Genomic DNA, 14,875 nt, shown 5'->3' with positions numbered 1-14,875 from the left:
AGGCCGTGGAGCCATCCTCAGCACCCAAGCCAACTTTATCTAGAGGAGCCTTGGCTGTGGGAGGAGTAGAGAGAGAGAGAGAGAGAGAAAGACAGAGAGAGAGAGAGAAGGGAGGGGGTAAGAAGTGGAGAAGCATATGGTCGCTTTTCCTGGGTTTAGGCCTGTTTACATTGAGGTAACTTGACATTGTGTTTGCTTCTTAGATTCAAGGCTTTAATTCTTTTCATAAGCTTGGGAAGTTCTCATCTATTATTTGTTTGAATAGGCTCTCTATCCCCTTCTCCCTCTCTTTTTCTTTTGATATATCCATTATTTTTATATTGCTCTTTCTTTTCCTTTCTTTTGTTACAGAGACAGAGACTGATAGGGACACACAGACAGGGAGGGAGAGAGATGAGAAGCATCAATTTTTTGTTGCTGCACCTTAGTTGTTTATTTATTGCTTTCTCATATGTGCCTTTATGGGGAGCTACAGCAGCATGAGTGACCCCTTCCTCAAGCCAGTGAGTTTTTGGCTCAAGGCAGTTGGGGTCATGTCTATGATTCCATCAATGCTCTAGCTAGCAACCCCTGTTCATGCCAACTATTTCTCTGCTTCAATCCTCGGTTCTCTGTGTCCCATTCCAACTCTTTTTTTACTGTACCATCACCTGGTCACACTTTATATTGGTCTTTCTGATGGAGGCAGTCAATTCTTGTGGTGCTCTCTCATTTTCTTTTATTTGTGAGTTTGTCTTGTCTCTGTAGCATCTCTAGTGGCCTGTTTTTGATGTTACTGAATCTCTTTTTTGCCTGGTCTGTTTTATTAGCTAAACTTGCTACTTAATTTTTTAGTTCATCTATGTTTGGTTCTCTTTTAAATTTTAATTTCTTTTCCTGAAGTACTCTTTTTGTTCATTAATTTGTTTTTCAGCTCAATAAATAGACTATCAGTGTTTTCTTCTAATTGTTTGGAGTTTTTTTATGATTTCAGTTTTAAATTCTGTCTTTTTCATTCAAGGTTTCCATGTAGTGGAGATTTTTTATTATTTATCCATCTGAATTATGTCTCTTTCTTGTGTATCCAGGGCATTTGATTTTTTCTACCTTGATGGCATTTGAGAGCGCTATCCTTAAGAACTCTAACAGAAGAAAACTAAAAACTAAAAAATAAATACAAAAAAGTCATGAAAAGTATAAAAATTTTATACATAATAATAAGTAAAATGTAAAACTACATGCCTGATCAGGCAGTGCCACAGCGGATAGAGCATCAGAGTGGAATGCAGAGGACCCAGGTTCAAGACCCTGATGTTGCCAGCTTGAGAGCAGGCTCATCTGGTTTGAGCAAAGCTCACCAGCTTGGACCCAAGGTCGCTGGCTCAAGCAAGGGGTTGGTTACACAGTCTGCTGAAGGCCCACGGTCAAGACACATAGGAGAAAGCAATCAATGAACAACTAAGGTGTTGCAACAAAAAACTGATGATTGATGGTTCTCATCTCTCTCTATTTCTGTCTGTCTGTTTCTGTCTATCCCTCTCTTCGACTCTCTCTCCCTGTCAAAAAAAATAAAAAGAAAAAAAAACTACAGAAAATTAGGAAAAACATGAAAAAGAAAAAAAATATTAAAATTAAAGATAAAATTCAAAAAAAGAAGAAAAAATAAAATGAAAGGAAATAAAATAAAAAAAATAAAAGGAAACATTTTTTTCACATTTGTGAGGTTATAATTTTTTTCAGTAAGTGTTGTTGTACTGCAAGTTTTGGCTGTGAAATTTATAGAAAGAACTCCACTGTGGAACTTCTTATTAGTGATGCAGGCAAGGCCACAGTCATTGGTGGGTGTGGCTTGTAGTGAGATTTTTACAGCTTTAGCTTTATAGCTTTACAGCTCTGTTGTTTTAAGGTCCTACCAATAGATATTTAAGGTCTCTGGGTGCTCCTCCCCATGACTCTTAGAACCAGGGGACTTGATGTGGAGTAGCCCTATTTCTCAGGGAAGGGAGTGGCTCTGGAGAGCTAGGTGTGGGTTTGCCACTGCTACTCTTTCTACCCACGAGGTGAGCAAGTTGGCACCTGGGAGGCTGGGGTGCTGCACTTTGTCTCAGTGCAGAGAGTGGGCTGCAGGAAGACCACAGGAAGTGTGGCCAGGACCCTGAGCTCAGTCTGTCCATTCTCCCCACCTTAGTTCAGCACCTCCCCCTCTGCCTCCCAGCCTCTCTGCCTCTCTTATCTGAAAGAGGCTCAGTGAAGGGGGGGACTTCACTCTATATTTCACAGTAAGCAAAACACAGGAAGCATAGCCTTTCCTCCTTCCCACAGAGCAGCAAAGAAAAAGAAAAAAAAAATCTAGTCAAACTGGTTTCTCTCCTCTTCAGAGCTGTCTTTGAGTGCATTTTATTTTCCACTGCTCTTCAACCCACCACATCTTCAGTCCATTCAGTGTGGGGATCTTTCAGATGCACTGTGAGCACAGCTGGGGTTACTTCACTGTGTTGTAATTGTTAAATTTGTTGAAATTTCAAAGGGACAGATCACATGTATCCCTCATGCCACCATTATTCTTTAATTATTTTCAAGTACTAGAAATATCTCTTTTGTGACATCACCTGGGAGGGCAGCTGTGTCCAACATCTTTATAAGGATGAGTCAGGCTCAGGGTATTAGTAAAGAAGGGAATGTAGACTTTAGGTTCATGTGGCTGCAGCATCACCTCTTTGAAAGAGGATTAAGAAAATACACCTTCTACAGGTCAGAATAACTGAGGAAGTTCTGACAGAGAATAGCAGCTAGAAGAGACTTGCTCACTAGATTGCTGAGAACATTTTCCTATTTTAAGAGAGTGTTGCCTGACCTGTGGTGGCACAGTGGATAAAGCGTCGACCTGGAAATGCTGAGGTCTGGGCTTGCCTGGTCAAGGCACATATGGGAGTTGATACTTCCAGCTCCTCCCTCCTTCTTTCTCTTTGTTTCTCTCTCCCTCTTTCTCTCCTCTCTAAAAATGAATAAATAAATAAATTAATTTAAAAAAAGAGAGCATTAAAGAACAGAATGTGGGGGTACATGTTGATGGACATTTGCAAAAATTTCTATTTTTATAGTCATTTTCAGATAATTTTCTTATGTTTTGTGCCTACAATATCACAGCAGATAGCTTTCCAAGAATGAGTATAAAAATTTTCAAAGGAATTAGATCAATTGCTTTAAATTATTTTCTATTATTATGGATGTTCTTCTGGCTGCTATATTTATTAAAAATGAGTATTATCTGACCAGGCGGTCATGGAGTGGATAGAGCATCAAACTGAGATACAGAACCCAGATTCAAAATTTTGAGGTCATTGAATTTAGTGCAGGCTCACCGGCTTGAGCATGTAGTCGCTGGCTTAAGCATGGGATCATAAACATAACCCCATGGTCTCTTGCTTAAATCCAAAGTTCTCTGGCTTAAAGCCCAAGGTTGCTGGCTTGCCTTAAAGGGTAAACAAGGCACTCACTTGCTCTGCTGTAGTTCCCCTCCCATTCTCATCAATGCAAGTATGAGAAAACAATCAAGGAAAACTAAGGCAGGCATGGCCAACATACAACCCGTGGGCCGGACGGACATAAACATAATGAGTTTATGTGGCCTGCGATTAAAATTTTTATGTTCTCTGCTACTTTAAAATCTCAGCTACTTAGAAGCAGAAACATCTTTTATTATTGGAAATTGAGATATTTAAGAAGATAGAAATACATGAAAAAGAATTCCGCATGTGACTAATCTAGGGTTAACTTACAATAATTGGTCAAATAGATTTGCGATACTTCTCTATTTTTTTAAAAAAATATTCCATTATAAAAATTTACAACTTTTGTACTTGTCTGTACTCAATATGAAATGTTTGACGTTCAGTGGGGATGTGAAACCCACATTATTTAAGGCGGAGTTTGCCAGTGTGCACCCAAGGTCAAACAATTTGTTATTTTTGTGGTCAAGTGTGCTGAATCAAGTGGCATTGTAACATAGACAATAGCTGCAGTTGAACTGAAAACATGTCCAGGCTGTTTGTAAAGTGAAATAATTGCTTTATTTGCAATATAACCCCTTCAAGCTTATTCTATTAATTAAATATTGTTTCAATTGATTATAATACAGTTTGGATATTTATACGGTATGTAATTATATTTTTATTAAAATAACATTGTATATTAAATTTTTTACTCACATTTATTCATAAACAAATTACATAATAAAATTTTATTTACTTAAATGAATCATTTTTGTATTTAACATTTTTAAATTTTAATATTTTGTTTGTCCTTTGAAAAAAGTTTTTTTTCTAATCTGGCCTGGGGGCAAAAACTGTTGGCCATGCCTGAACTAAGGAGTCACAAGAAAGAACTGATGTTTCTCATCTCTCTTTTCCTCTCTCTCTCTCTCTGTCACAAAAGAAAAATCCCAAAATGAGTATCATTCACAAGTGATTCATAAAACTACAGAATCACAATATCTTTCTTTCATTTTATTTTCTATCATATTTTATTTTTAAGGTTTTTAATGATTCATTTTAAAGAGGAAAGAGAGAGCAAGAACAGAAAGATTAGAAGCATGAACTCACATATGTGCATTGATTAGGAAGCTTAGGGTTTTGGACCAGCGACCTCAGAGTTCTAGGTTGATGCTTTTTCCTCTGCACCACCATGGGTCAGGCTCTAATCCAGTGGTTCTCAACCTTTCTAATACCGTGACCCCGCAATACAGTTCCTCATGTTGCAGTGACCCCAAACCAAAAAATAATTTTGGTGGCTACTTCATAACTGTAATTTTGCTACAGTTATGATTCGGAATGTAAATACCTGATATGCATTATGTATTTTCCGATGGCTTTAGGCGACCCCACCAGGGTCTCAACCCACAGGTTGAGAACCACTGCTCTAATCACTTTCAAATTGTACCTAGTTTTGGCCTGACCTGTGGTGGTACAGTGGATAAAGCATCGACCTGGAAATGCTGAGGTCGCCAGTTCGAAACCCTGGGCTTGCCTCGTCAAGGCACTTATGGGAGTTGATGCTTCCTGCTCCTCCCCCTTCTCTCTCTTCCCCTCTCTCTCCCCTTTCTAAAATGAATAAATAAATAAAAATTGTACCTAGTTCTCCTATAATATGTGTATGCATAATATGTTATTATTATTTGAGCTGCTTTTCCTACTTGTTGAGCATGTCAAAATTGAAGAAGTACTTACACTTTCAACTCTGTGACTTTTCTACCTGACAATTATACACAACTGATCGTGAATGATACAAATATAGCACTGACAAATCTACATGCCTGTGTTAATGCCTTAATTCTTTTGATAAACTTTAGAGAGAGAGAGGGAGAAGCAATGAACTTACTGTTTCATTTATTTATTAATTGGCTGATTTTTTGTATGTGCCTTCACTAGAAATTGAACCTGCCACATTGGTATATCAGGAGAATGCTCTATCCACCTGACCTACTAGGTCAGTGGTCGGCAAACTGTGGCTAGCGAGTTTGGCCCTTTGAATGCGGCTCTTTGGCCAGCATAGGAGTACCCTAATTAAGTTAATAACAATGTACCTACCTATATAGTTTAAGTTTAAAAATTTTGGCTCTCAGAAGAAATTTCAATCATTGTACTATTGATATATAGCTCTGTTGACTAATGACTTTGCGAACCATGGTACTAGGTCATGGTGATGCCTTAATTTTATTTATTTATTTATTTATTGTATTTTTTTCTGAAGAGAGGAGCAGGGAGGCAGAGAGACAGACTCCCACATGCAGCCAACCGGGATCCACCTGACAAGCCCACTAGGGGGGAAGCTCTGCCCATCTGGGGCATTGCTCATTGCAACCAGAGCCATTCTAGCACCTGAGGCAGAAGCCATGGGGCAATTCTCAGTGCCTGGGCCAACTTTTACTCCAATGAAACATTGGCTGTGGGAAGGGAAGACAGACAGAGAGAAAGAAGAGGAGGAAGGGTATAGAAGCAGATGGGCACTTCTCCTGTGTGTCCTGGCTGGAAATCAAACCCAGGATTTTTACATGCTAGGCCTATGCTCTACTGCTGAGCTAGCTGGCCAGGGCCTTAACTTTAAAATTCATCTTCTTAGAAAGTTAAGTCAGTGTAGTGCATTTATGGACATATGTAATTCTTGTTTCTCAGTGTTAGAAAATAAGTTAGAAAATATTACTTTGTGAAAGATTAAGATAACAGAAGATGACAAAAAGCTTTATGAGAAAGAGTATTGCTTCCTGACCAGGTAGTGGCACAGTAGATAAGGCACTGACCTGAGACACTGAAAACCCAGATTCAAAATGCCAAGGTCACTGACTTCAACCCGAGGTCTCTGGCTTGAGTGTGGGGTTATAGACAGTACCCCATGGTTGCTGGCATGAGCCAAAAGATTGCTGGCTTGACCAATGGGTCACTGGCTCAGATAGAGACATCTGGTCAAGGCATGTATCAGAAAGCAGTGAATGAACAATTAAAAGTCTCAAAGCTTGAGTTGATGCTTCTCATCTCTCTCAAACCAGTTTGTGTGACCCTCTTTCTCTCACACACACTCAGAGAAAATATATATTGCTGGGTGAAAATGATCTTACTGGATCATTTTCTCTTAGGACAAAACCACTTCTAACCCTGTTTTCATGTTGGATGGCATTATGAACTGAGACTGAGAACCTCTGTTCATGTGTCTTTTCTTTCAGAAACCATTGACCTTCAGGGATGTGGCTGTAGATTTCTCTCAGGAGGAGTGGGAATGCCTGGTCCCAGCTCAGTGGAAACTGTACATGGATGTGATGTTGGAGAACTACAGGAACCTGGTCTCCCTGAGTGAGGATGACTTCCTTCCTGAGTTTATTCTCTATATGCAGTTTTTGTTTCCTTCATTAGGGGAAACATCACATGGGAGCTTCTGCTTGCAGGGTAGATTTTAGAGTTCTGCTGTCAAGGATCAAATATGGGGTTTCACTGGAGTAGAAACAAAGGCTTCATGATGCATGTTAATTAGAACTCAGTGTATGAAAACTTACATGTTGTTTAGAATGATTAAGGTGCTATCAGAAAACAGTATTTTGGAAAGTTATTTTCTAGAACATTTTATTATTGTACCATGTCTTCTCACCTTGAGAAAAATGTATTGAAAATTAAAGCTGTGAAAGAAAATGACAGTATTTTTCCACCCAGGTAGGTGGGATGAGGAAGCAGATGAGGCAAGGAAGAAATCTAAAGGTCATGGAGGAAGCCAGAGTTTAAAGCAGGGGTCTTCAAACTACAGCTTGTGGGCCGCATGTGGCCCCCTGAGCCCATTTATCCGGCCCCCACCGCACTTCCAGAAGGGGCACCTCTTTCATTGGTGGTCAGTGAGAGGAGCACAGGATGTGGATGTACAAAGCACGGCCTCATTCACATACATTACTACTTCTGGTGATGCGGGATGCATGTGTCACAGCTCCGGAAGCACATCATATCAATTGTTATGACTAGCAGTGACAAATATGGAAACGGACATTGACCATCTCATTAGCCAAAAGCAGGCCCATAGTTCCCATTGAAATACTGGTCAGTTTGTTCATTTAAATTTACTTGTTCTTTATTTTAAATATTGTATTTGTTCCCATTTTGTTTTTTTTACTTTAAAATAAGATATGTGCAGTGTGCATAGGGATTTGGTAATAGTTTTTTTTGTTTTGTTTTTTGTGGCAGAGACAGAGTCAGAGGAGGCACAGACAGACAGGAAGGGAGAGAGAAAAGAGGCATTTTTGTGTGTGTGTGCAGCACCTACTTTGTTCATGGATTGCTTTCTTTTATGTGCCTACATGAGGGGCTACAGCAGAGTGCATGACCCCTTGCTCAAGCTGGCAACCATGGGGTCATGTCTACAATTTCACAGTCAATCTAGAAATTTCTTGCTCAAGCTGGTGAGCCCACACTCAAGCCGGCAACCTTGGTGTTTTGAACATGGGTCCTCTGTGTCCCCTTTTGATGTTCTATACACAGTGTCACTACCACGTCAGGCCAGATTTATTATTTCTTGTTCTATGGAGGATTCCCACAAGACACTAAAAAGTGTAGACTGAATGATTTCATCACAGTGCAAAGCATTTCCCCAAAGTGTGAAGATCTAATTTTGTTTTAATTAAAAATGTTCTTTTGCTTAGTATGAATTATTGTTACAAATTTCTGGTCTGGGCCCTGGCACTTTGTCTCAGTGGGAGAGTGTCGGCTTGGCATATACATGTCCTGGGATCAATTCTACTCAGGGCATACAGGGGAAGTCACCATCTCCTTCTCCACTCTTTACCCTTCACTCTCTTTTCTTTGTTTTATCTCTCTCTTTTTTCCTCCTTAAATCATGCCTTGTTTGGTTCCAGTGTATTATCCTTGGATGCTGAGAATGTCTCTGTGGTGTCTCCACATCAAGCACTAAAAATAACTCTGTTGTAACCATGACCCAGATGGATAAAACAACAGCCCCAGATGGGTGTTTTCAGTTGGATCACATTGAGGTGCATGCATGAGTCTCTCTACCATCCGTTAACTTGGAAAAGAAGAAAAAAAGTATTTCCAACGTGTAATTTTTAATTGTCCACATTAGAGTAATTTTATATCTCTCCATATCTCATGGAGTCCTTCAATAGTTACTGCTATAGAAGACCTTAGAGTATTGCCCAGCAGGTAGGAAAGTGTCCACTGTTACCTGCTTTTATCGTCACCGTCATTCTGTAAATTTTTTCTTGTGTAGTTCAGAATTGCCCGGGACTGAAACGTTTTCTGCTTTTACTTTCTTATGAGATTTTTGTCATATTTGTGCTTTAGGATTCACAACTGCTTGTATAGCATGCACAATTGTTCTCCTTTGGTAAGAAGTGGGATACAGCATTATTGGGCACTTCATATTTAGGAAGCAGCTTTGTTCCTCAATTCAAGTTTATTTCAGGCAAACGTAATGATAAGGTTTTTCATTTGCTTTGTCAGCATGTTTCTTTCTCATGGTGTGCTTTATCTGAAATGTTTATAGATTAGCCTGACCATATTTTACAACAGTGATTTTCAACCTTTTTTTTTCCATGGCACAAACACACACTAATTACTAAGTCAGTGCCCCTGACTAAATACAACCATTATCATCTCATGGCACAAATAAATTAGTTACTAAGGAAGAAGAGGTCAGGGCCCCTTTTTCTTTAGCAATTAGTTTATGAGTGTGTGAGAAACAAAGGTTGAAAATCACTGTTTTACAACTTTCTAATACTTATTTATTTAGAAATAAAGTTTTTTCAAGTTGATTAAAGCCTACACATTTTTGTAAATTAGGTAAAATACAGTATACCAGTAAAAATTTGTCATGTCATTTAAATATCTTTATTGCAATTATACTTGACAATTTTTTTGAATGATTTGAATGCATTGTCTAAGAAATTGTTTTGCCATATAATGTCATGATGCAAACTTTTTGCTGTTTGAGGGTATACTCAGTTATAAGTTATAGTTGATATAAAAGGATTTTTGATCATTGGAATGTTTATATAATTTTCAAAATTCTGCAGATTAATTTTTTGTCCTTGGTTTGCACTTTTTTATTCTGTATTGTTTTGAACTACTTTCAGATGTCCAGGCTAGTGGTTAGACCTTCATATACTGTACAAAATCTGAAAGTATTTCTTGTGGTATTTGCAAGACCCAGTATAGTTAATACAGCATTATTTACTATAGTCCCCATGCTGCACTTTACCCTATGACCGTTCTGTAACTACCAATGTGTTCTCTATTGCTTCAACTTTTTGTCCCAGTTTCCCAACTCCCCTGCCCTCTGGCAGCCATCACTCTCTTCGCTGTACCTGTGAGTCTCTTTTCTGGTTGTTTATTCATTTATATTCTTCTTTAGATTCCAAATATAATTGACATCATATTGCACATGTGTTTCTGTGCTAGACTTATTTCCCATAGTATAATATCTTCTATGTGTGTCCATGCTTCTGTAAATGCTATCTCAAATAAGATTTCATTATCTCAAAAAAGGTTTCATTCTTTTTTATCATCCATTTATTTCTTAATATTTATATTCACATTGTTGATTTTCTTTTATTTTATAATGACCTCAATTTATTTTCTTCATTTTAATATGATCCTCCTTCCTCATTTTTTTAACTTAAAGTGAGAGAAAGCAAAGAAAATGGCACACATCAACTCATAGTTGAGTCACTTACGTAGTTGTTTAGTGACTACTTCTTATATGTGCCTTGACTGGGGGTCCTCAGCTGAGGCAGTGATGCCATGCTCAAGCCAGCAACCTTGGAATCAAGGTAGTAACCATAGAATCATGATGATCCCATGTTTAAGCTGGCAACCTTGATTTTGTTTTTTTAATTTTTATTTATTTATTTGTTTGTTTTTACTGGGATAAAAAGGACAGTCAGAAAGGGACAGAGTTGAAAACCATCACCTCATAGTTGGGGCACCTTAGTTTTTCATTGGTTGCTTTCTTGTATGAGCCACGAAGTCATCTGAAACACTGATTCCTTGCTCAAGCCAACAACTATGGGTTTCAAGCCACCAACCATTGTGCTTAAGCCAGTGACCCTGATGTTAAACTTGTATGCCTGCACTTTAGACATTGATCTTGGGCTCTTGTATCTGGTTTTTCAACCATTCAGCTGAAACTCTATTAACTGTGCCAATACTTGGTCGGGTCTGCTGTCCTGGCTCTTAAACATTTGAGCTTGCACTCAAGGCAAATGAGGTCATGCTCAGGCCAGAGAGCTCAGGGATTGAGACCTGGTACCTCAGCATTCCACGTTGACACTCCATCCACTGCACCACCACACACATGCTGTTTCTGTTATTGATATCTGTGTTCAGTACTGCAGTCTCTGTGTGTTTGAACAATTACTTTTTAAAAATTGGTCTTTATAGTACATTCACCATGTACTGTTATTCTCTTGGCACTCAATTATGCAAAACAGAAATGATATTTCAGGAAACAGTGAAGCGAACAGTTCATTGAGCATACAGTCTCATTATTTCTGTGTTTCTTGAGAAGAAATTGGTAATTGGGAATGTTTTTATTATATCGTCCTTGTGTGCTTGGGTGTTTCAGCAGATATTGTTAATAATGGAAGTAAGTTTTTATTCCTCTCTGATGTGACTTTTTTTATTGTTACCTGTCTTGGCCTTCTTTGAACTCTTACTTCACCTTTGCAATACTTCAAATGTAATTTTGTCAAAACTTGCTGGTATATTCATTTACCTTCTGTCATAACTGTGAACATTTATTCTGTATCTTTAAGCTACGCCATCTGAGCACAACCAGAGCTTGTTCCAAAGTCCAGGAATAGAAGATTTCTTCTCTAAAACAATACTGGTAAAATGTGAAAGGTGTGGTTTTGATAATGTAAACTTAACAAAAGCCTCAAAAACTATGGAAGAGTGCTGACAAGAAAGAATATTAATATGGACAGAACTAATCTGCTGCAATTGTTTTTGTTGTTATTTATATATTTAGAGAAAGAGAAATGGGGAGAGAGAGGAAAAAAGTGACAGAAACATTGACTATTTTTCTGTATGTGCCCTGACCAGGGAATGAGCCTGAGGCCTTTGCATACTGGAATGACAGTAAAACAAACACAGGGTATCAGTGGTGGGACCATTATTATTAATTAGTTAAGTGTTTATTCCACTTTGGCCTATTAAGCACTCAGTTGGCTAAAAGCATCATAATGAAACAAGGTTGTAGATTTAATCGCTGGTAAGGGCATATGCAATAAGCAGCCAATGAATAGACAACAGGGATGGGCAACAAATGAACGTTTCCCTTCTTGTTCTTCTCTCTCTCCCTGCCAATCTTTGTCTCTAAAAATAAAGAAGCAAAGAAGACAAGATGGCGCTGGAGTAGGCAGACATACCAACATCTATCTCCCAGAACCAAAGTGGATTACAAACTAATTTTAAGAACTATCATCTGGAAAAATCAACTTTGGACTAAACTAAGAGGACTCTTCAACCAAGGAACACTGAAGAAACCACACCAAGACTGGTAGTAAAAGTGGAAATGTGGAGAGGGCTGCCCAGTTCCCCGGAGCGAACGGCAGCCAGGAGAGACTCGCGTGGCAGGAAGTGAGTTTAGCAGAGAGGGGAGGGTCCTGAGCCCCAGGAACAAAGCCCCAGCCTGCAGCCCCAGAGCCCAGAAGAGGTGTAAGGACAGTATTTAGCTGAAAACAAGTCAGGATACTGTTTGTAAGAAAGAGTCTGATTTCTTAGACTTATGATTCTTCTTAAAGGGACCGAGCAGACCACCTCTCTCACAACCACTCACCCGGGGCTCTGGGGGTCAGGGAGAGAGGAGACTACCAGAGTAGCAGGAAGAGAGTGTAATCTAAGAGTCACAGGGAGAAACATTTTGGGAGATAGCCACCCTAACCCCTGGGACAAGTCACTCCCAAAATCTGAAGTGAATATTTTCTCTGGAAACAGCAATACCAGCAAAGGGAAGCAGGACACCAGCCAAACAAGCTCTCCTCGCGGCACTCAGAGCAGAGTTGCTTAGAAGGAGGGAGCTTTCAGGTCTACAGTAGTGAGTGTTAGGGTCTGAGCTGCAGTGCCCGCACCCACATGGCTGAGGGCTCGCCGGAGGGCGGGCGACAGGAGACAGAAGCGTGGTTCTGTTGGCAGGGGTGGAAACTGGCTGGCCACCACTGCGCTCAGACGTGAGCTCAGTCTTGCCCAGCTGGGGAGGAGGGGGCATGCAAAAGTGGTCAAACCCAGCTGCCGGCAGCCTGTAATCCATCCTGTGGGCAAAGGGAGGGAACCCTGGAAAAGGTGGAGTCCAGCCCCTGAGCAAGGGCGCAAGAGCACAGCCTTGCCCTGCCTATGCAACCCAGGATTGTGGTCTGACTTGGGAGCCGGCTCCTCCCGTGGGGGTGGAGCCAAAGGCCCAGAACAAGCAGAGTTCCGCTACTGAGCTGAGCATGGGCACGCAGTCCTGCCTGGCTGGTAGAGCCAAGGCTAGCAGCCATTCCACAAGCAGGCTCCTCCTGCAAGGGTGTGGCAAAAGCCCGGAAACAGGTGGAGACCCGCAGCTGAGCAAAGGTGCTTGCCAGTGCCCTCAGGACCGAGCATAACGTCATCCATGGGGGCAGGGCAAAGGCCAAGGCCACCAAGGCTTGTGCACCCGAGCACATGATCACAACCACTCCCGTGAAGAGAAAATGTGGAGGCAGAGAAATGCAACACAAATGAACCAAGAGAAATCCCCCCAAAAGGACCAAAACGAATCAGATATAACCAAATTACCAGATGCAGATTTTAAAATAATGATTGTTAGGATGCTCAAAGATATTAGAACAACAATAGATGGTCATTACAAAAACCTAAATAAAGAGATAGCAAATATAAAAAAGGACATTGAAATAATAAAAAAGAATCAGTCAGAAATGAAAAATACAATATCTGAAATAAAGAATACAATGGAAGGAATTAAAAGCAGGATGGGTGAAGCAGAGAATTAAAGTTAGAGGACATGATAAATAAAGGCACAGAAGTAGAGCAGAAAAAAAAGACTCAAAAAGTCTGAGGAAACTCTAAGAGAGCTCTGTGACAACATGAAGAGAAATAACATCCGCATCATAGGGGTTTCTGAAGAAGAAGAGAAAGAACAAGGAATAGAGACTTTGTTCAAACATATCATAGCTGAAAACTTCCCTCAATTAAGGCAGGAAAACATCTCACATGTTCAGGAAGCACAGAGAACTCCATTAAAGAGAAACCCAAAGAAATCAACACCAAGACACATCATAATTAAAATACCAAAGCTAAGTGATAAAGAGAAAATATTAAAAGCTGCTAGAGAAAAAAAGACTATCATCTACAAAGGAGCCCCCATAAGGATGACTTCCGACTTCTCAACAGAAACACTTGAGGCCAGAGGGAATGGCAAGAAATATTCAAAGTAGCCCTGGCCGGTTGGCTCAGCGGTAGAGCATCGGACTAGCGTGCGGAGGACCCGGGTTCGATTCCCGGCCAGGGCACACAGGAGAAGTGCCCATTTGCTTCTCCACCCCTCTGCCGCGCTTTCCTCTCTGTCTCTCTCTTCCCCTCCTGCAGCCAAGGCTCCATTGGAGCAAAGATGGCCCGGGCGCTGGGGATGGCTCTGTGGCCTCTGCCCCAGGCGCTAGAGTGGCTCTGGTCGCAACATGGCGACGCCCAGGATGGGCAGATTATCGCCCCCTGGTGGGCAGAGCGTCGCCCCTGGTGGGCGTGCCGGGTGGATCCCGGTCGGGCGCATGCGGGAGTCTGTCTGACTGTCTCTCCCCATTTCCAGCTTCAGAAAAAAAAAAAAAAAAAAAGAAAGAAATATTCAAAGTAATGCAGAACAAGAGCCTACAACCAAGACTACTTTATCCAGCAAGGCTATCATTTAAAATTGAAGGAGAAATAAAAAGCTTTACAGACAAAAAAAAAACTCAAGGAATTCACTGCAACCAAACCAAGGTTGCAAGAAATGCTAAGGGGCCTGTTGTAATCAGATCAAAGGAGAAAAAGAATATAGCAAAAGAGGAATACAGTTTTAAAGAATAAAATAGCAATAAACAATTACATATCAATAATAACCTTAAATGTAAATGGCTTAAATGACCCAATCAAAAGACATAGGGTAGCTACATGGATTAAAAAAACAGGACCCATGCATATGCTGTCTACAAGAGACACACCTTAAATCAAAAGATGCACATAGGCTGAAGATAAAAGGATGGAAAAAAATATTTCACGCAAATGGAAATGAAAAAAAAGCTAGGGTGGCAATACTTATATCAGACAAAATGGACTTTAAAACAAATTCCATAGTTAGAGATAAAGGTCACTACATAATGTTAAAGGGAGCAATCCAA

The sequence above is a fragment of the Saccopteryx bilineata genome, chromosome 3 (genome assembly GCF_036850765.1).
Source record: "Saccopteryx bilineata isolate mSacBil1 chromosome 3, mSacBil1_pri_phased_curated, whole genome shotgun sequence".
Lineage (NCBI taxonomy): Eukaryota > Metazoa > Chordata > Mammalia > Chiroptera > Emballonuridae > Saccopteryx > Saccopteryx bilineata.
The sequence above is the reverse complement of the archived record's forward strand: the minus strand, read 5'-3'. Positions refer to the sequence as shown.